At 37.8% G+C, this 21,150-nt stretch overlaps 4 long non-coding RNA genes across 9 annotated transcripts; 1 reads left to right on the top strand and 3 right to left on the bottom strand.

Annotated features, from left to right (window-relative positions):
- LOC109844401 lies at nucleotides 2,338-19,233 on the bottom strand. 6 transcript variants are annotated; one of them, XR_002248018.1, is made up of 7 exons: nucleotides 18,939-19,233; nucleotides 18,305-18,346; nucleotides 18,075-18,201; nucleotides 17,851-17,976; nucleotides 3,294-3,383; nucleotides 3,118-3,202; nucleotides 2,338-2,741 (listed from the first exon to the last, which is right to left on the bottom strand). It is a non-coding gene; the product is annotated as an uncharacterized LOC109844401 (long non-coding RNA). The 6 variants fall into 6 exon arrangements; XR_002248016.1 differs by adding an exon at nucleotides 3,533-3,628 and having other exon boundaries at nucleotides 3,118-3,383; XR_002248015.1 differs by adding an exon at nucleotides 16,243-16,310 and having other exon boundaries at nucleotides 3,118-3,383.
- LOC109844403 lies at nucleotides 10,166-12,186 on the top strand. The gene is made up of 3 exons (XR_002248020.1): nucleotides 10,166-10,803; nucleotides 11,846-12,003; nucleotides 12,094-12,186. It is a non-coding gene; the product is annotated as an uncharacterized LOC109844403 (long non-coding RNA).
- On the bottom strand, nucleotides 11,912-13,182 carry LOC109844404. Its single transcript, XR_002248021.1, has 3 exons — nucleotides 12,334-13,182; nucleotides 12,120-12,209; nucleotides 11,912-11,956 (listed from the first exon to the last, which is right to left on the bottom strand). It is a non-coding gene; the product is annotated as an uncharacterized LOC109844404 (long non-coding RNA).
- Nucleotides 16,320-17,383, bottom strand: LOC109844405. Its single transcript, XR_002248023.1, has 3 exons — nucleotides 17,191-17,383; nucleotides 16,934-17,096; nucleotides 16,320-16,846 (listed from the first exon to the last, which is right to left on the bottom strand). It is a non-coding gene; the product is annotated as an uncharacterized LOC109844405 (long non-coding RNA).

A 21,150-nucleotide genomic window follows, 5' to 3' on the forward strand; every position in this document is an offset into this window, starting at 1 on the left:
TGATGAAAAGAGAGAGGCGCGAGACGTTATAAATCGGCAAACAATAGTTCTCCATAGCAAAATTAGTGATGCTATGGCCTGCGTCAAACCAATTTTGGCTAGTACGAGCGCGGTTCCGTCTGTTGGGCTTAATCCACTTGGTGAAGTAGTCGAATGGTGATGGATGCAAGAAATTTTGCATGCCCAGAAGGCTATAAGCAGAGCCAGAACTCTCAGCAAGACGAGTGCTAGGATCCGCTGTAATGAGGCGCACGAGCACTGGGTCCGCACGCGAGAGGTGACGGCGTATGGGCAGAATTAAGGCGGGGCTCAGAGTGGGGTCCGTCCCACCAACGGTCAGCCTCTGGAATTCATTGTTTTGGCTGGGCCAGCCGGGCCGGGGCCCGGTCAAAAATGACTGTTTTGGCCGGGCCGGCCCAGCCATAACGGCCAAAACGTGCGTTTTGACCGTTTCGCCCCTAAAAACGGTCAAAAATAGCTAGAATATGAGGGTTTTTTGATCATTTTCCTAGGAGGCTGCATCTATAAATAGAGGGGGGTTTTCACTTCTTCTCCTCACACAAAAACTCATTTACTTCTCTAATACTCTCTTATACAATCTTATACTCTCTTATAATCTCTTATATTATCTAATACTTCCATCAAATGGCTTCTGGATCTAATTATGAAGAGCAAAACCTATCTCCTACCGATCCAGAAATGAGTCCTCCTACAACAACTACTCCTCCTACTGTTGTTAATCCTGACTCTGATGGCGACGAATCTGCACCAAGAGCTCCTAAAAGGTCGAGATCCAATGTGTAGAAATTTTTTGAGAAGATAGACGTCACCAAGGATGAACACGGTAGGATCATCGCCCAGAAGGCTAAATGTGCGTTGTGCGGCCAGACTTTCCAAGCTCATCATAAGAGCGGCACCAACCACCTCAAATGCCATATAGAAAAACACATGCCAGAATCCTCAAGGTAATAGTTTTTTCCCCTTTTTAACAAAAAAAAAAATTAAAAAAAATTTAAAAAAACCAAAAAAACCGGATCATTTACTTCTCTAATACTCTCTTATACAATCTTATACTCTCTTATAATCTCTTATATTATCTAATACTTCCATCAAATGGCTTCTGGATCTAATTATGAAGAGCAAAACCTATCTCCTACCGATCCAGAAATGAGTCCTCCTACAACAACTACTCCTCCTACTGTTGTTAATCCTGACTCTGATGGCGACGAATCTGCACCAAGAGCTCCTAAAAGGTCGAGATCCAATGTGTAGAAATTTTTTGAGAAGATAGACGTCACCAAGGATGAACACGGTAGGATCATCGCCCAGAAGGCTAAATGTGCGTTGTGCGGCCAGACTTTCCAAGCTCATCATAAGAGCGGCACCAACCACCTCAAATGCCATATAGAAAAACACATGCCAGAATCCTCAAGGTAATAGTTTTTTCCCCTTTTTAACAAAAAAAAAAATTAAAAAAAATTTAAAAAAACCAAAAAAACCGGACCTGCCCGGAGCCCAGCCCGCTCAGACCGGGACATGGGCCCAGACACGACCCGGGCCAACCGGGCCCGAGTCCGGGCTTCGGTTTGCCCGGCCCAGATGGACAGCCCTAAATCTGGAGACTAACTATTCCCAAGTAGGGGTGGAAATGAACTAAATAATTAACAAATAGTTCGAGTAACTATTCGGTCATATTCGATTCGGTAGTTCATTTACCACTCAACAAATATTTTTTAGTATTCGAGTTTACTAACGAATAGAATTTAACCAGTTTTATATTTGATTCGTTTGTCTATCAAATATCCGTTTATAATTTGATCACCTATTATTTGTATTATTGCATATATGATGTTATATTTTGACCTAGTTTTGACTTTTGAGGGAGGGGGCAATTTTAGGGTTTTAGAGCAATTTTAGGTTTTTAAAGGGCGGATTCGTCTTTCCTTGTTGAGCAACAGTATAAGATATTAGGTTAAACGGGTATTTACATATTAGTACCTCATATCTTCAAATAAGGGGGGATAAGAGGGCTTTGTCTGCGTGCATAAATTACCCGACTCCTATTCAGACTAGACATTTCTTTAGACCAGATACTTCTTTGTTTGAGATTATTAGATTTTCTATATATACTAGTAAGGTGGGCACGTGCAATGCACATGACGGCTTTAAATTGGGCAGTATCTTTTTTTTTTTCGGATAGTATTTTTGGAATTATCAACTTTTCTCCTCCACACTACCTACATGTCACGTAGTAATTCATATAAAATAAAGCTATAATCAAAGATAAAATTGCATATTGTTTCATGACTCAATGAGAGAAAATCTTACTTTTGCCCGTTAAAGCAAACGATGCATCAATTGGCTTGAGATATATTAGAAAAAAAATATAAAATTAATGTGCCCAACACAACTACATAAATAGACTGCCCAAAAAAGCTTCTGTCCAAAATTCTTCCAAAAGTCAGAAGAGTCATGCCTGCTACATGTTTTTAAGCTCATCTACGAGAGTAGTAACCATATACTGTTGTACGGTCTTGTAACACCCTGGGAATTTGCAACTTTTTGAGGCAAATGAAGTTTTCTTGGTCGCTCAAACATTACTGAGAGAGATGGTATATATGCCGACTTTTCCCTTCCTGTTGCATGCTGTTGATGGAGATGTTTTTTTTTTGGCATTTGTCTTGAAGATGGTAGTAACTATGACACCGGTAGTATCTTTGAGATGTACCGTGAAGCGGCTTCTGTCGAAAGAAGTGCAAAAAGGAGGATTTATTTCAATAGTAAGTCAATATTCTTCAAAGAAAATAAAGCTGCAGATGTAGGCTTGGCATCGCGCCGTCGTAAAGACGAAGCATAACCTGGCACTAACGTGGTAGATGAAGCTGATTTTAGACAAATTTTTTTAAAAATTGGTCGCTACTTGAGAAATACTTGTAGGTCAATCTTAAGTGAGTGATACAGGTAATAGCATTTGTCAGGCCCAAACCAATATTCAGCATACTCCCTATCTTTACATATGTACACAAAAAAATTTGAAGGAAGCATATGAAATCAACCATTTGCTCGAATTAAAACTATAAGAGATGATTTCTTAGAAAGGAGTAGGTAATATAGTACCAGGCCAAGGGATTGTTCGCTATCCTGATAATTGATGAAAAGGACCAAGACTCCTTTTCGATTAAGTTCACAGCAGACAATTCAGCTATAGGATACCGTAAATTTGTCAACGAAAAAATTACTTCGACGAGCAAGTTGGTGATTATGAATATTACATAAAAATTTTATGGACATACGGTCTTCTGTTTGAGAATGATCTTGGATACATACTTCCATTTTAATTACTTTTCCTTCTCTCCAGGGTGGCACATTGAAACTTTTTCATCCTGATAACATAGGAGAAATTACCTTTAGTTTTTATACATAGACCATGTTGTATAAGCTCAATGAATAAAGCACAAGCATGAAGAAACTAACAAATGAGGTGCATTATAAAAATGAAATGATTGTCATTCTTGATTTCGTCAGATCTTACAGCTCAATCAGTATATGTAGCCTGTTCGTAAAAATTGAGTTGCCAAAAAGTTCTCATGTTGGGTCTCAACCATTCAATCCATCAAGCAAAGCAACTCTAGAAGAGAGCATTAGATTCCATCAAATAATAAAGCTAAAATTCAAAAGAAATTGCTAGGAAAAAAAATCAAATTTCTTATATAACAGTTTTTTAGATTACACAAATACAACTTAGTGATAGTAACCGTGGACAGATTGGAAGGATAAGTCTTGGGCTTTCTCTTCTTCCATATTTCAGATGATGAGCATCCTTCTTTAAGGAGACAATGGCCCATACAAGAGAAATAATTAAATTTGCACATATGAAGAAATTTTGAAAACAAAAGAGGAGAATTGGAAATTATTCTGCATTAGTAGCAAAGAGTTTTTTTTTTATGTAAATAGGTCAATATCCAGCCTGAATAGTGATGACTTTCTATTTTCTTTGACCGCAGAGCCTTGAGTCTTAGACCATAACTTAATTGAAGAGAACAAAAAATAATTTCCCCAAATTCTACACAAGAAGACAACGAAATTGTAAATGAGCTATTAATTATGTGTGAAGAGAAAACAAGGAAAGCCGAAGTAAAATATTGTCCACATTGAGAATAGAGATTAATGAAATTGATTCCACATGTCCCTGTTTTCACAATTACTCCATACTTCTCACAGAAAAATTTAAGCAAAAAGAATCTCTGACAACCAAAATAGCTTGAAATCAAAATTGCACACAATCATACCCTCTATATATTTCTGCTGCAAATTCTTAGCTAATGTCAGAAAATACATTCATGAAGCTAATAATATTATATTGGAAATCATTTCAAAAGAACAAAAACTAATGCAGTAGAGTCATATTTAAAAATTCCAAGAAAATTAGCCCTATTCAGAATATGCTCTTTGATGTCATTAACCCAAAGCTCTGCTCACGAACATTAAGGGATGAAAATGCAAGTACAACTCATATTAGAACTCCTCACTATAAAACAAAGTAAATAGTAGAAAATTAACAAAACTACCCAAATCATGAAATGGGTATACCAAAAGTTTGAAGAAGAACAAACCTGCTCAATTCCTCTATCCAATGGAGCTCTCGTCGTAGATTTCTCAGCCATCTTCTTGGAGGAAACACTGAGTGAGGAAGGGGTGGTTGGTGGCTTCGCCCTCAAACTTGAGGTGGTTGGTGTTTCAACAGCTCAAACCCACAATTTCACATAAAGATAAACTTGAGTACCTCCACAGTGGCATCCGCCTCCGCGAGCAGGTTCTCTCCTGCGACTCCTCTCTCCCACCTCCACCACTCCCACTCCTTCCTCTCCACCCTCCGTTCCTCCTCCTCCCTCCTCTGGCCCCAATCATTTTGGTATTTCATCAACTTCCATGATCTTGCTCATTCTGTATGCCTCAAGTTGATAAAATCCAAGAATCCATCAATTTCCTAATTGTTCAATATCAGAGTGCTCGATTATCGAAATGGATAATGCACCACATCCATAGAGTTAATACCAGGTTCCCTAACAACTTGTCCCATGTCGGTTCGCGGTTAAGCTTCGGGTATTGTAGCAGACTGCACTTCAAACACGACAGGCTGCACTTCAAACACGACAGGCTCCACGTATGTGTACAGATTTGCAGGTAGTGCAATAACCTTTCTTTCAAACTCCTCATCCCCCACTTGCCTTTCTGTATCGTAGTCATCAGCAAGAGACTGTATGTAGCGTGGTGGTTCCTCCTCATCAGGGCCGATTAGATTTTTTGTTTTGCTTCCACCTCCAGTCGCATAGTGTTCGTTACAACCTTCATTGATATATATTGATTGATTTTCTACCAGATTATAGCCTAATATGGCATCTCAGTGCCATATAGTACTCAAGTTTATCTTCGGGCCATTCCTCTACAGAGTTGAAATGGAAAACCAAGGAAAGAGTAGACATTGGTTCTGAAAAGCCGCAGCTTTGTGAACATGAAGGTCGTAACGAACACTATGCGACTGGAGGTGGAAGCGGAACAAAAAATTTGATCGGCCCTGATGAGAAGGAACCACCACACTACATACAGTCTCTTGCTGATGAGTACGATGCAGAAAGGCAGCTGGGGGATGATGAGTTTGAAAGAAAGGTTGTTGCACTATCTGCAGATCTGTACACATACGTGGAGCATGTCGTGTTTGAAGTGCAACCTGCTGCGATACCCGAAGCTCAACTGCGAACCAACACGAGAGAAGTTGTTAGGGGACCTAGAATTAACTCTATGGATGGGGTGCATTATCCAGTTTCGGTAACCGAGCACTTTGAGTGAATCTAGATCGTCCATTTCCAGATCTTGATCAGTTAACATCACCTCTCGCCAGAGCTAATTTTCCAGCCTTTTTCTTAGGAACGGCGACGCCAAATCCATCGCACCTCACCTCGATTCCAATCCTCTTCGTCTTCCACCCTTCGATCTTAATCCTAGACCTAGTTTCAAGATCGATCGCCAACGGCAGCTTGCTCTTCCGCCGCCGCCGACGAATCCAAGCTCTTATCTTTTGCTCGACACCACGGCCATCATCACCGTGGTGTTCTTCGCCCCGTGGACGAACGCTGGGAAAGATCCGCCGCCGAAGGCGACGCCATCGGATCGCCAACGGCAGCTTGCTCTTCCGCCGCCGCCGACGAATCCAAGCTCTTATCTTTTGCTCGACACCACGGCCATCATCACCGTGGTGTTCTTCGCCCCGTGGACGAACGCTGGGAAAGATCCGCCGCCGAAGGCGACGCCATCGGAGGAAACGGCGATCGAGATAGGATCATAGAGGAAGGAGATTTTTCTGTTACGGTTTTGAGCGGTGACGACGAGATACAATAGCGAGGTTTATCCAAGAGACGGTGAAGGTGGGGTGAGTAGGGTGGTAGAGGACGTAGAAGACGTCGCCAGCGATGGCGTCGAGAAAGATGAGGCCGATGAGGGCGAGAGTCAAGCAGAGGATATTTCCGGTGGTAGCAGAATCTCCGGCGAGATAGCCGACAAAGGGCAGGGGCTGTAGGCGGCTCGGTCGGAGGTTTGGGACTTGGTGGCAGTAAAGACGGCGGTGACGACGAAGGGAGGGTGGGGGATTGTCTTGGCTGATGGATATATTCGATCTGTCACTGCTCGAATTGTATGAGAGAGAGAGAGAGGGGGGGAGGATTTAGCCTGAGAAGCACTTTTGAGGGAGAGGATTTAGCCTGAGGAGCACTTTTTAGGCTCGATCATCTTGTTCTGAGGCCTGACATGGGCCCCTCAAATCTTCCACAGTGTGACTGCAGTCCCAAATCTTCCCTGAATCATTGAAATCGCTAACAGACCTATCCAATTATATCGGTAATTTCAATTTGATCCCCCTAGTTAACTTATCTTTTAGATATAAGGAGAATATTTCCTCAAATCTAATTTCTTTTTCTTTTCTTTTTTTGCTTTGATAGGGTAATTAAAGAAGATCCCGTTCTTTAAATTCTCAACTATGATAGTGATTTTCCAATACAATGATAGATCTTATGATTTAAATTTTATTTAGGGCAAATCAATCTATTCAGCAAGCACCTAAACCTGTTAGGGAGCTTCGTTGAAAAAATGTAAATACATAAATAAAAATCCCTCAAGGGATCACCACATAAAATAATCCAACAGTAGCATCATGCAAACATTTGAAAAGGGCATGTATATCGCACTCAATTTATAAGTACATGCTATATTTGTTAAGTTATCTTCGCACCTCACCACAAATGTCATCTCTATAAATATAGCTTTCAAATATAACAGTTATTTATGCTTCAAAGAGAAGTATTACAGTATAAAATAGAGCATGAAATTTTGTTCATAATAGTGTGAGTCCAAGGTATAACACCTGGAAACAAATTTATAAAATCTTTTGGAGTTATGAAATATTTAGAAATATTTGAGTTTTTCCTAAATTAAATTAATTTCAATAGATCTAGCATGCTATTGAAAAGCCATAGTTGTGGAAATCCCGTACATCATTTTTTAACCTTTAAAACTAAGATTGATGGTGAGGATTTAAAGAATTGGATCACCTCCAATTACCATCTCACTGGAGAGGATCTGAATCCTACAATTTATATCCCTCACCTATGTTTAACCGCCTATTTTCTTGACGAGGTTAAACCTAAAACCCCAAACATAAAAATCCAAATAACACCTGCTTCATCTTCTCCAACGGTGATAGCCTTCCACCCATTTTGCATCTTTCCTCATGATCTTCTCTTAAAAAAAGGATAATTATAAGGCATTTTGGTAAGTGATTGTGTTGGTTTAAAAAATTGCCAAATTGGTAGTGAATTCGTGCGCTAAGTGGCAAAATGTGCATATGACAAAAAATACATTAACTTGTTGTAGTTGTAAAAGGAACGGATGACTTGTAAATTTTTATTTTGAGTTAATCTCAGAAAATCCCTCAACTGTAAGAGTTATCTTAGAAATAATTAAATATTTTAATTCGAGAAACCCTCTCGATGTGTGGTGGTGTCGTTAATATCCCCTCTTAATCTTGAAAATTTGAGTTACTGTAGGATGTCTCACAAAGTCTAGTGATCTTCACATTATTCTCAGCAAACTTCTCGAGGTCGTTACTACAAAGTGTGAAATGCTCTAAATATTCTTTGGGGAAAAACAAGCTCAATTAAACTAACAAGAGCCTCCCATCCACTAAAGAAAAGTAGTTTTCTCATTGCCCGGAAAAAGATACTATATGGCATGGATCTTTTTTTTTTTGTTGCTGCTATTGTTGTTGTTGAAAGAATGGCATAGGTAAAATTTGCTAAAAGAATTGGAATTTTAGTACTTGACATTATAATTGCAAAAAATTATTTTCGTAAGTGAGGCTAAACAATAAACAATTGTAATGATAACTATAACACCGGTTGCTAATTGCAATTTAATATAAGTAAATGAGATTCTCTAAACTAGGACTACAATTTGTATGCATATCTAATCTCAACCTGACGACATTACAATGAAACAACTTTCTTTGGTAATTCTAAGTTGATCAGTAGAAAGCTAGAACAAATTTGTAGCTCATTAGATAAGTAGGAATACTAGAATAAATATCTATATTAATCTCAATCTGCCTATATATTACAATGGGCCAAACTTTCTTTGGTAATTCTAAGTTGATTAGTGCCTTTAGCGTTAACTAGACCTTAATTCTAAGACTTTGTTTATTTGATTAGTTTCTAGTATCTAAATATAAGCTTAGTATATTTATTTAAAAAAGAATAAAGGAAAAAGGGGCTTATTTGAGCAAGGAAAAGTTGTTTAGAACTTATCCAGATGAGAAAAAACTTCTACCAGATTCCCTTTGACTCGCAATGATGACATTCAATCTAAAATTTGAATTCGGTCTCAAGTAGGATTTGAATTTTTGTCATTTCTTATTCTTAAAGGCCCAAGTAGAATCCGGCCCAATTCCACCTTACAACCGGACATAGTATCTACTAAACAGTCAATCGGCCCAACAACAAAGGAGAAAAATTAAATCAAATCAAATAATGACGTAGGTTCACGTCCGTACGATTTGAATAAAGCTCAGCTGGCGGACTTCATATTATTCTCAAACTCAAGTTCAAGCTCTCCCCTTCTACCTCTCTCCTCAAATCTGCCGTTTTCCGCCCTGAATTTCTAATTCTAAGCCATACCCACCTCGAGATTGCTTGAAAGCTTTAGTGGGTCGTTGGCCATTTCATCAATTGGCCTTGGATTCTTCAAAGTTCTACACCCTCACGTACAAGACTCTGTTTTCTTAATCATAGTTTCCCTTCTTCATTTAGAATTATCTCCTGTTAATTATGTCTACAAATTGCTTAAGATGATGTATCTTGTAATAAATTTAGCATTTTCAGGATTTTCTTATTTTCGTGTATAATTAGGAGTGGGTTTTATCTCTGGTATCATGGGGTTCTGTGTTTCATATGAATTTTCCATTTATAATTCTCTAATAAAAATTTGAAGTGGACCAACCTACCAAGTCATCAAACTTTGTAGTGGGTTCTCTCTCTTTTGAGAAATTGAGTACCAGACTTGATTCTTCTTGAGTTTTCTCTCCTGTATAATGGGGTTCTGTGTTTCATATGAATTTTCCATTTATAATTCTCTAATAAAAATCTGAAGTCTACCCACCTACCAAGTCATCAAGCTTTGTAGTGGGTTCTCTCTTTTGAGAAATTGAGTACCAGACTTTGTTCTTCTTGAGTTTTCTCTCCTGTATAATAGGGCTCTGTGTTTCATATGAATTTTCCATTTATAATCCTCTAATAAAAATCTGAAGTTCACCCACCTCCCAAAGCATCAAACTTTGTAGTGGGTTCTCTTTCTTTTGAGAGATAAGAGTACTAGACTTTGGTGTTTTTGTTGGGTTTTCTCTAAATTGCTTTAGGCTGGGTATTGTAGTTGTGTAAATTCCTGTGTTTCAACCCTTAATTCTGTCGTTTTTTCATTCTTTTTATTATGAATTTGTCATTTGGGATAATGCTTCATTAGGAATATTTGATGTTTGTAGATTTGTGATATTGTTGATGGTGGTGGTGATGATGATGATTCCAATCAATCTTTATTCTTTTCTAAATTTATTGCAGTTTGCGTGAATCATCATCTGTGTGCCCCTAATTCATGTTGTTTTTGGCATTTTGCCTATGAGAATTGTGATTACTAAAAGGCGCTAATTTTTTCCCTTATTCTTTTGTTTAAACATCAAAGAATGATTTCCTAAACGTCTTTTCTGGTTCTTTCTTGTGAATTTAAAGTATAGATGACTAGCTCCAGAATATTAGCTCCTTTTTGGAAAGAGTTAATCATCTAGTTGATGGATACGGGTTAAATTTCTCTTTGTTGTGCAGTATTTTGAACTGTTGATGTCAGGTATGTGTTGGGTTTCTTTCGTCATTTTGGTTGGGTTAGTACATTGTATCTGTTTTATAGGTATGTGTTGGGTTTCTTTCGTCATTTTGGTTGGGTTAGTATTTTGAACTGTTGATGTCAGGTATGTGTTGGGTTTCTTTCGTCATTTTGGTTGGGTTAGTACATTGTATCTGTTTTATAGGTGTGGAGGTGCAATACTAAATATTGTTCTAATGAGTTTCGATTTTGTTCTTTTTATGAGAAATTCGAACTGTGGGTCTGATGAGGTTTATCCTTCTTATTGTGTCCTTTGCAATTAGAATTAGACAACAAGTTTCCAGCAGTAGCATAAATCAGTTGCCAGGAAAGATTGGATTGCTACAGGTAATGTAAACTTTATCTTCGAATTAGTAATGCCAGTTGTGTTTGGATATATGTTTTATTATCGTCTATAATATATAATATACTTTGGATCCTGGTACCTGAATTTGTCTGTTATTTGCTTCTTATGTCACTCTGCTTTATTAGAAAATGTCATTGATAACACTTGCTTCTCACATGCTTTCTGAATTCGCCCATGTTGATAGTTGATGTTAGCATCACTTTGCTTAACTTATAACCTCACATCTTGAATTCTGTTAGTTAGGCTTGTGTTTCTATTGGAATTTGAATGGGGTTGTCTGAGTTTTACTCATAATAGATTGCTAGTTTAATATATCAGTACTATATTTATGTAAACATTGATAGATATTGATTGATTTTCTACCAGATTATAGCCTAATTTGGCATCTCAGTGCCATATAGTACTAAGTTTATCTTAGGACCTTTCCTCAACAAAGTTGAAATGGAAAACCAATGAAAGAGTAAAGACATTGGTCCTGAAAAGCCGCAGCTTCGTGAACATGAAGGTCGTAACGAACACTATGTGACTGGAGGTGGAAGCGAAACAAAAAATCTAATCGGCCCTGATGAGGAGGTACCACCACGCTACGTACAGTCTCTTGCTGATGAGTACGATGCAGAAAGGTAGCTAGGGGATGAGGAGTTTGAAAGAAAAGTTGTTGCACTCAATGTTTTAAATATCGGATGTCGGGTTCATGTCGGTCGGCCAAAATTCATGTCGGATAGCGGAAATCGGGGATATATCGGGGGACATGAAAAAAATATCGGATTGCCATATCGGTTAGGTTAATATCACATACTTGATAATTATATTGCCTAAACATATGAAAAAGTACATAACTTAAAACCAATTACATAGTTACAATTCAATCAAATAATTGTGCATCATGATTCATGCATGTAAATAACAGAAATTTCTTTTTCCTCTTTGTTAAATGCTAACAACAATTTAAATTTGTTGCATTTCAATTTTATAATTCAATTACTAACTTCAAATTAATTTTATTTGACATTTATTTGACAGGGGAAAACTGAAAAGAAGGGGGAAATTAAAAAGATTGAAGGGGAAAACTGAAATTTTACAGATTTTGATGAAGTTTTTAGCAGTCACCAGCAGATTCGGCACAAACTGAAGCTACAGGGGGAAAAAATCAAGTTAGCAGTCAACAACAGAAGCTAACTGTAAATATCTCCTATGCATTAGGATTTGAATTTGTTACATTTTAATCACAGATAATTCAATTACTAACTTCAAATTAATTTTATTGACAGGGAAAAGATTCAAGAGGGAGACTTACCTGATTTTGAGAAAAAAATCAATAATTCCTTTTACTTAGCAGTCAGCAACTTAACAGTCAACAGCAGGAAATAATCCCTTTTATTAAAGTCTGAAAAAATGTTAAAAAAATGTAAACAGATTTGTGAAAAAAAGAACCTTAGCAGTTAATGTAAAAAAATGTGAAGAGAGAGAGAGAACATGTGCGATTCTGAAAAAGGGAACCGGAGGCTTACCTGTGACGTTTGAAGCTAGCGATGACGAAGACGAGAAGGTTCGATGGCTTCGGCTTCAGATTTCAACGACGAAGACGAGAAGGTTCTTCGAAAATGCGGCTTTCAAGGACGAAGACGAGAAGGCTTCAAGGACGAAGTCAAGGCGGCTCAAAGTCGACGAAGACGAGAAAGCTTCATGCTGCTTCGATGGTGCTGGGTTCGTTTTTCAACGACGAAGACGAAGACGAGAAGGTGGCTTGACTTCGCTCGGTTTTCAACGACGAAGACGAGAGAACCCTAGGGTTTTTTCAACGACGACGAAGACAAGAGAAGGCTGCTGGGTTCGAAGTTTCGAACTGAGCCCTAGGGTTTTCTCCTTTTTGTATTTGATCGGGTCTATTATCGGGTTCGAACTGAGCCCAATGAATCAAACCAAACCTAATATCATGAACCGATAATCATAAAAATCGGCCGATTTTTGCAAAGTGAAATATCGGCCGAAATATCCGATTTTTAGCCGATATATCCGATTTTTAGCCGAAAAACGCCATCCGACTTTATTTATCCCGATTCGTGTCGCTTGCCCACTCAAACCGCAATATCGACCGACATGTCGGTCGATATTTAAAACACTGGTTACACTACCTGCAGATCTGTACACATACATGGAGCCTCTCGTGTTTGAAGTGCAGCCTGCTATAATACCCGAAGCTCAACTGCGAACCAACATGGGACAAGTTGTTAGGGGACCTAGTATTAACTCTATGGATGGGGTGCATTATCCAAGCATCAACCCGATGACCACAATCCAGATCAATGTCATTCAAGACCTTGTTCCTCACATCATCGGCAAACACGGGTGTCACTCAAAATTCATATGCAAAGTTGCTCATGCAAGTCTGTACATCAGCACGGAGCCCAGTAGGATGAAGATGATCACCATTGCAGGGGATACAGAGAAGCAAGCACGGTAGCTCACATGGTGTGGTGGGAAATAAGACACATGGTCTGTGGGCATCGATGATTCAAAGGTGGAAACACTGATGGACATCATACTGTCAGGCTCACTTTCTCATGGGAGTTACAGAGATCTAATTGCACATAATTTCATATAGTTCATCTGAGAGTAGCTCTTTACATACTTGCATCTACTTATGTTTGCAACTACAGGAGTCACATGTTGTTGGGAGGTCAGCAGACATTCTTTTTTGCTCATACTAGCTACGTGTTTTGTTCATATGTTGACACTTTGAACTGTTTTAGCTTTTGTCTAGATTCCACTTGTTCATGTTGTGATTTATAATTACAAAGAATTGTCCTTAATAGTTACAAACTATTGTTAAACAACAGCAATTGAAAAATAATGTCGCGGGTTTTCTGCTTTGGTTGTGCATATTCTGATGAAAATAGTTCTATATAGTATAATCTATATCTAATTATGGTATGGCTGAATACATGCTATATAGCATATATTCCTTCTACACTGGTGCAGGTTTCTCACTAGCTGGTCATACCTGGCACATGCTTTAATGAATTAGTCGAGAACAATGGGCACAAACGTTATTGGGACAATGAAACAACTCTAATGGAAGCTTGTTTCGTGCAGCTTCTGTTTCATAAAATTATGTCCTGTTCTCGACTAATTCATTAAAGCATGCGCTAGGAATGACCAGCTAGTGAGAAAATTACACCAGCACAGAAGGAATATATGCTATATAGTAAGTATTCAACCATACCATAATCAGATATAGATTATACTATATAAAACTGTTTTCATCAGAATATGCATAGCCTAAGCAGAAAACCTGAGACATTATTTTGCAATTGTTGTTGTTTAACAATAGTTTGCAACTATTATTTAAGGACAATTCTTTGTAATTATAAAGCACAACATGAACAAGTGGAATCTAGACAAAAGCTAAAACAGTTTGTTCAAAGTGTCAGTATATGAACAAAACATGTAGCTAGTATGCGCAAAAAGAATGTCTGTTGACCTCCCAGCAACGTGACTCCTGTAGTTACAAACATAAGCAGACGCATGTAAAGAGCTACTCTTAGATGAACTATATGAAATTATGTGCAATCAGATCTCTGTAACTAGCATGAGAAAGTGAGCCTGGCAGTATGATGTCCACCGGTGTTTCCACCATTGAATCATCGATGCCCACAGACCATGTGTCTTATTTCCCACCACGAAAAGAGTGTGAGCGATTATCTCAATCAGTTCGACCACCATGTGAGCTGTCGTGCTTGCTTCTCTGTATCCCCCGCAATGGTGATCATCCTCATCTTGCTGGGCTCCTTGCTGATGTATAGACTTGCATGAGCAACTTTGCATATGAATTTTGAGTGACACCCGTGTTTGCCGATGATGAGAGGAACAATGTCTTAGCCGACATTGATCTGGATTGTGGTCATCAAGTTGATGCTTGGATAATGCACCCATCCATAGAGTTAATATCAGGTCCCCTAACAACTTGTCCTATGTCGGTTCACAGTTGAGCTTTGGGTATTGCAACAGGCTGCACTTCAAACAAGGCAAGGTCCACATATGTGTACAAATCTACAGGTAGTGCAACAACCTTTCTTTCAAACTCTTCATCCCCCAGCTACCTTTTTGCATCGTACTCCTTAGCAAGAGACTGTATGCAATGTTATCGATAGCGGATAGCGTCGCGTAGCGGTGAGGCATCACTAAGACTATTTCGGGTTATTGCAGCAAAATAGCGATAAAAAACGTAAAGTCAGATAGCAATTTAATTTAGATATGTATAAATACTAAAAAAATTAAAAAAAAATCTAAAAAATCTAAAAGTACATATTGGATGATTTAAGGAGATCCTAAACATGAAATAGACATGTAACCATCACTTAATACCGAAGATGACTGGAGGAGTCAAAAAATTGTCTTCGAGAAGAAGAGCTTAGCGGTGACAAGACTGTCCTAAGAGGAGCTCACAGTGAAGGAGGTGAGAGGAAATATCAAGGTAGGTGCTAGAGGCTATGAGAGGTAGCGGGAGTATGCTAAAAATCACTGGAGACGATGGAATGCAATGATCAAAGGTTGAGTTTAATTTTAAAAAAATAAGCCTCAGACCGTTTTTAAATAGCAATCAAAAAGCAAATTTCGAATGCAATCACTCACTATTTACCGTTATGACACACTATTAGCCGTTTTTGTGAACAAACATTCTGTAATATGTCACCGCTATTGCGCGATAGCGTAGCGGGCGATAGCGTCGCGGGAAGGGACCGCTAACGCTATTAGCGCCGCTATTACGGGGCTATTTACCGCTATTTATAACAGTGACTGTATGTAGCGTGGTGGTTCCTCCTCATCAAGGCCGATTAGATTTTTTTGTTCCGCTTCCACCTCCAGTTGCATAGTGTTCGTTACGACCTTCATGTTCACGAAGCTATGGCTTTTCAGGACCAATGTCTTTACTCTTTCCATGGTTTTCCACTTCAACTCTGTAGAGGAAAAGCCCAAAGATAAACTTGAGTACTACATGGCATTGAGATGCCAAATTAGGCTATAAACTGGCAGAAAAGCAATCAATATCTATCAATGTTCATATAAATATAGTACTAATATATTAAACTGGCAATCTATTATGAGTAAAACTCAGACAACCCCATTCAAATTCCAATAGAAACACAGGCCTAACTAACAGAATTCAAGATGTGAGGTTATAAGTTAAGCAAAGTGATGCTAACATCAGCTATCAACAAGGGCGAATTCAGAAAGCAGGTAGGAAGCAAAGCAAGTGTTATCAATGACATTTTCTAATAAAGCAGAGTGGCATAAGAAGCAAATAACAGACAAATTCAGGTACAAGGATCCAAAGTATATTATATATTATAGACGGCAATAAAACATATATCCAAACACAACTGCCATTACTAATTTGAAGATAAAGTTTATATTACCTGTAGCAATCCAATTTTCCTGGCAACTGATTTATGCTATTGTTGGAAATTTGTCGTCTAACTTCTAACTACACAGGACATAATAAGAAGGATAAAACTCATTAGACCCACAGTTCGAATTTCTCATAAAAAGAACAAAACTGAAACTCATTGGACCAGTATTTAGTATTACACCTCCACACCTCAAAACAGATACCATACTAACCCAACGAAAATAACGAAAGAAACCCAGCACATACTCAACATCAACAGTTCAAAATACTGCACAACAAAGAGAAATTTAACCTGTATCCATCAACTAGATGATTAACTCTTTCCAAAAAGGAGCTACTCTTCTGGAGCTAATCATCTACTTTAAATTCACAAGAAAGAACCAAAAAAGACATTTAGGAAATCATTCTTTCCCCATTTTCGTAAGAAATGATGTTTAAACAAAAGAATAAGGAAAAAATTAGCGTCTTTCAGTAATCACAATTCTCAAAGGCAAAATTCCAAGAAAAATTAGCCCTATTCAGAATATGCTCTTTGATGACAATAACCCAAAGCTCTGCTCACGAACAATAAGGGATGAAAATGTAAGTTCAACTCATATCAGAACTCCTCACTATAAAACAAAAAGTAAATAGTACAAAATTAACAAAACTACCCAAATCATGAAATGGGTATACCAAAAGTTTGAAGAAGAGCAAACCTGCTCAAATTCCTCTATCGAATGGAGCTCTCGTCGTAGATTTCTCAACCATCTTCTTGGAGGAAACACTAAGTGAGGAAGGGGTGGTTGGTGGCTTCGCCCTCAAACTTGCGGTGGTTGGTGTTTCAACAGCTCAAGCCCCCAATTTCGGTAACCGAGCACTCTGATATTGAACAATTAGGAAATTGATGGATCCTTGGATTTTATCAACTTGAGGCATACAGAATGAGCAAGGTCATGGGAGTTGATGGAAATACCAATATGATTGGGGCCAGAGGCGGGAGGAGGAACGGAGAGTGGGAAGGAATGGGAGTGGTGGAGGTGGGAGGAGTCGTAGCAAGAGAGAACCTGCTCGCGGAGGTGGATGCTACTGTAGAGGTACTCGGCAGCAGGAACGTTTGGGCTGCTGAATAGGGGCGATCGAAGAGGTGGTCAGTTGATTTTCTCTCGAGCTGAACTCATCATAGAGAGGAATTTTTGAGGAAGTAGTTAGAAGAGTGGAAGAGTGAATTGTGTCAAGCTTGATTTGCTCTCAAATTGAAAGGGGATAAAAGGGGTTAACAAGAGGAGGAAGAAAGGGGAACGTTGTCAATGGCTCTTAGGGGTAAGCAAACAGTCAGTTGGTTCGGTTTTCGGTCAAAATTTGACCAACCGAACCGAACCGCTTGTTATTCAGAACTAAACCGAACTGCTCCATGTCGGTTCGGTGCGGTTCGGTTCAGTTTGTTTGGTTCTTACTTGGGTATGACACATTCAAATGTTATAAAAAACTTAAACACGCTTAATTTATTCATTGTACAACTTTTTCTTTTGCTCTGTTCATAACTTATTTAGGTACTAACATGTAAGGATTTCGCAAAAAAAAAAAACCACTAATCAAGATGAAAAGAACAAAGAAAGAGTATCAGAAGTAGAACCTGCTGAGAAAACTTGACAATGTTGAGATACTTGACAATTCATATCTAGAGCATCAAAGAGAATGATTCAATTGCCGAGCTTTCCAACTTATAACAAAGAATGAGTCCCAAGCAATATTTAAGCATCTGAAAGTAGAATACTGAAAGGATTGAGCACAAAACTGAAACTATTTTTAAACTCTTTTTGAATCGTAATAAATAAATAAATGTATAATGTCAATTACCAGTTATAAGTACAACATATGTAGTAGAAGTTCTACTACTTAATTTTGTTTTTTATTAAGCTTTGTAATATCACGAGCAGGTGCTCTTTTTGCAATGAATCTTTGAACTGAACCTTCTCTGGATAACCTGAAATAGTGCACAAAGAAAGCAATTTTTCACTTGAGAAATATATAAGACTTGGAGATAGTTACGTAAATACAAAATTTTCAAAATAAAATCAAATACTTACCTGAGAAATTAACACGGTCTTGACTGATATATGTAGGACAAACTGTTGGACAACACAGCACATGTAAATCTTTTGATCATTCAGAAGCAAAAGTAGGATATTTTCATGGTTTTAATCCACCGAAATTAAGATACAGGGAAAAAATGTCATGAAATGCGAGAGTAAATGTGTACTGAAGAACACAAAGCAAACTAAACTCCCAATCGCAAAGAACAGAGTAGAAATCACAAGCAACAACCAAATAGAGAACAAATCGTCATCTGTAATTCTGTATAAAGCTTTGAATAAACTTGAGTTATTATCATTATGTAACAAAATACTGAATCCATCTGCTAAATATGTAGAACATAAAAAATAAAATAATCCCTGAACTGAGCCTTTTGTTCTCAATTTGTGAGGGGTACTAGCACTGTGAGACTTCCCTTAATTCCCTTAATTCCACCATAATAACCCTAAAATTGTTCATAACTGAGAATAAATCAAAGGACTTTTTTAGTTGTTAGTGATAGAAGTATTCCTCAATAATAATCATTTATGAATCAAAATTAATTTCAATACAGTTTACTAACATGCAACGAGAACTAAATCAATCTTAATTCAAAAATAAAATAAAAACTAGGGTTTCAGTTGATACCTCTACTGTGGGTGTCTCCAAAATACGAGATGGGTCTGGACTCTGGAGAAGATGGTTCAGTGATGATGAAGAAAGAAATAGAGGAAGAGAGTCGTTAGGGTTTCAGAGTTGTTTTTGATCGAACAAGTTCCAGACGGCGACGATGATGAAGACTGAAGTCTGAAGAGACGGTGTGTCGGCGCCGGCAAAGAGGCGGCGAGTCGGCGCCGGCAAAGAGGCAGCGAGTCAGCGGCGAAGGTGATGGGTAGGGCTGTTTGGGAGTTTGGTTCCTGGGGAGCGTGTGAGAAAACTCAGAAAAGAGATGGATCTGAACGAAGCGGGTTTCCTAAATTGGGTATGGGTTTAGCTAGCGGGTACGGGTCACGAAACATAGTTTGGTGGATGCGGTCGGTTCGGACAGTTCGGGTTGAAAACATTTTCAACCAGAACCGAACCGCGCTATTAATAAAACTACCTTGAATTGTTAATTTTTGACCGGTTTGATTGTTTTTTTCAGTTTAAACCGAATCATGCTCAGCCCTAATGGGTCTTCCGCTCAGCCTGGAGGGCAGATTCAAAATTTCCTCCTTTTAAAAAAGTTTGGGCTGGGCTTCGATTTCTGACAGACTGTTGGGCTTTAGATACAATGTTGCTGAGTGGGTTCCTAAGTCGGTTGAGGGGTGTTCATGCGGGCCCCACTCAAGTAGGAGAAACAGAGACAAAATGAGCAGGTGATCGAAGCAGCCTCTTTTAGGGTCTGTTCGGTTATTTCCTAAAAACCAAGAAATGGAAATGGAAAAGGTGAAAATCTAAAAAAGTACTATTTCCTCCATTTTCATCCCTAAAACTCACCCACAACATCCAATAAAATATTATTTTCATCCAACAACTCATTCACATCATCTAATAAAATATTATTTTCATCTAACCACTCATCCATCACATCTAATAAAATATTATTTTCATCTAACAACTCTTCCATCACATCTAATAAAATATTATTTTTATCCAAACATCACTCAACTCATATCTTCTCATCATTTCAAATCACTCATATCATCCAATAAAATATTATAACAATTCACCTCATCTCATTAACATTTCATTTCTTTGTTTTCATCCCCAAAAGTTGTGAAAACACTTTTCTTAAGTGTGGGTCACACCACCCAATAATACAATGACAACTCATCTCATCTCATTTCATTTCTTATTTTTAAGAATGAACCAAACAAAAGAAATCAACAAACTACAGGAAATAAGTTTCTTATAATTCATTTTCTTATTTTTTTCGCCAACCAAACAACATCAAAACTAGTTTTCTTAAAAAATCACTCACATCATCCAATAATAATGTGACAACTAACATCATTTCATCTCCATTTCTTTGATTTTCTTCTTTTTTTTAGCAAACCAAACACTCCCAAAACAATTTTTCTTAGAAATAGTTTTCTATTTCTTTGATTTCCCATTTTTTTAAGGCAAACGAAGTATGATGATACAAATAAAAAAAATAAAAAAAACTTTATACCAATCTATACTACTTTATAAAGGGCAACGTTAGGGCAACATAATGTGGAAGGACGAACGGTAGAAAATTCCACAAAATTTCTTCTTTGATGGTGTGGTATACATGCAATATTTGAGGGTAGTATGGGAAACGGAAATGTGAAAAAACGTCATTGTCAACGACATCACATCCACATGACTTTTGATATTGTCACTCTCAATTTTCAACTAACCTTTTTCGTACGGAAACCAATAGTGAGATCATATAAGAATCACCTACATTTTTTAATTGCGTTAATTTAAAAACTCCCCTCCGCTACGGGGTGGCGTCCGAAAAATCCCCGCTTAGCTTATTTAACTCTAGAAAACCCCCTTGATTATAGAGTTGTTGTACATAACCCCTTCACTTCCAAATTATTATCTATCCCCTTTAACTTTTCTCACTTAACCCTCTAAACTAATATAATTTAAATCTAAATGTTGAGTTAGCTATTGTCTTTAAAGGTTGAGTTAGCTCTTGTCTTTATAACAACTCATTTAGCACATTTTTATAACTAAATATATCTTATGATATAGTATAAGTACTACACTCTTTGTTTCACACACTTACAATAAATTTTCATCTTTTTGTGTGTGCATATAGCAATGTCTTTCTCGTGTTCATGAGTTTTGTGGTTCACTTTTTGGTCTTTATGCTATTTTCTATACAGATTTTCTGTGTAAACCT

The sequence above is a fragment of the Asparagus officinalis genome, chromosome 6, assembly GCF_001876935.1.
Source record: "Asparagus officinalis chromosome 6, Aspof.V1, whole genome shotgun sequence".
Lineage (NCBI taxonomy): Eukaryota > Viridiplantae > Streptophyta > Magnoliopsida > Asparagales > Asparagaceae > Asparagus > Asparagus officinalis.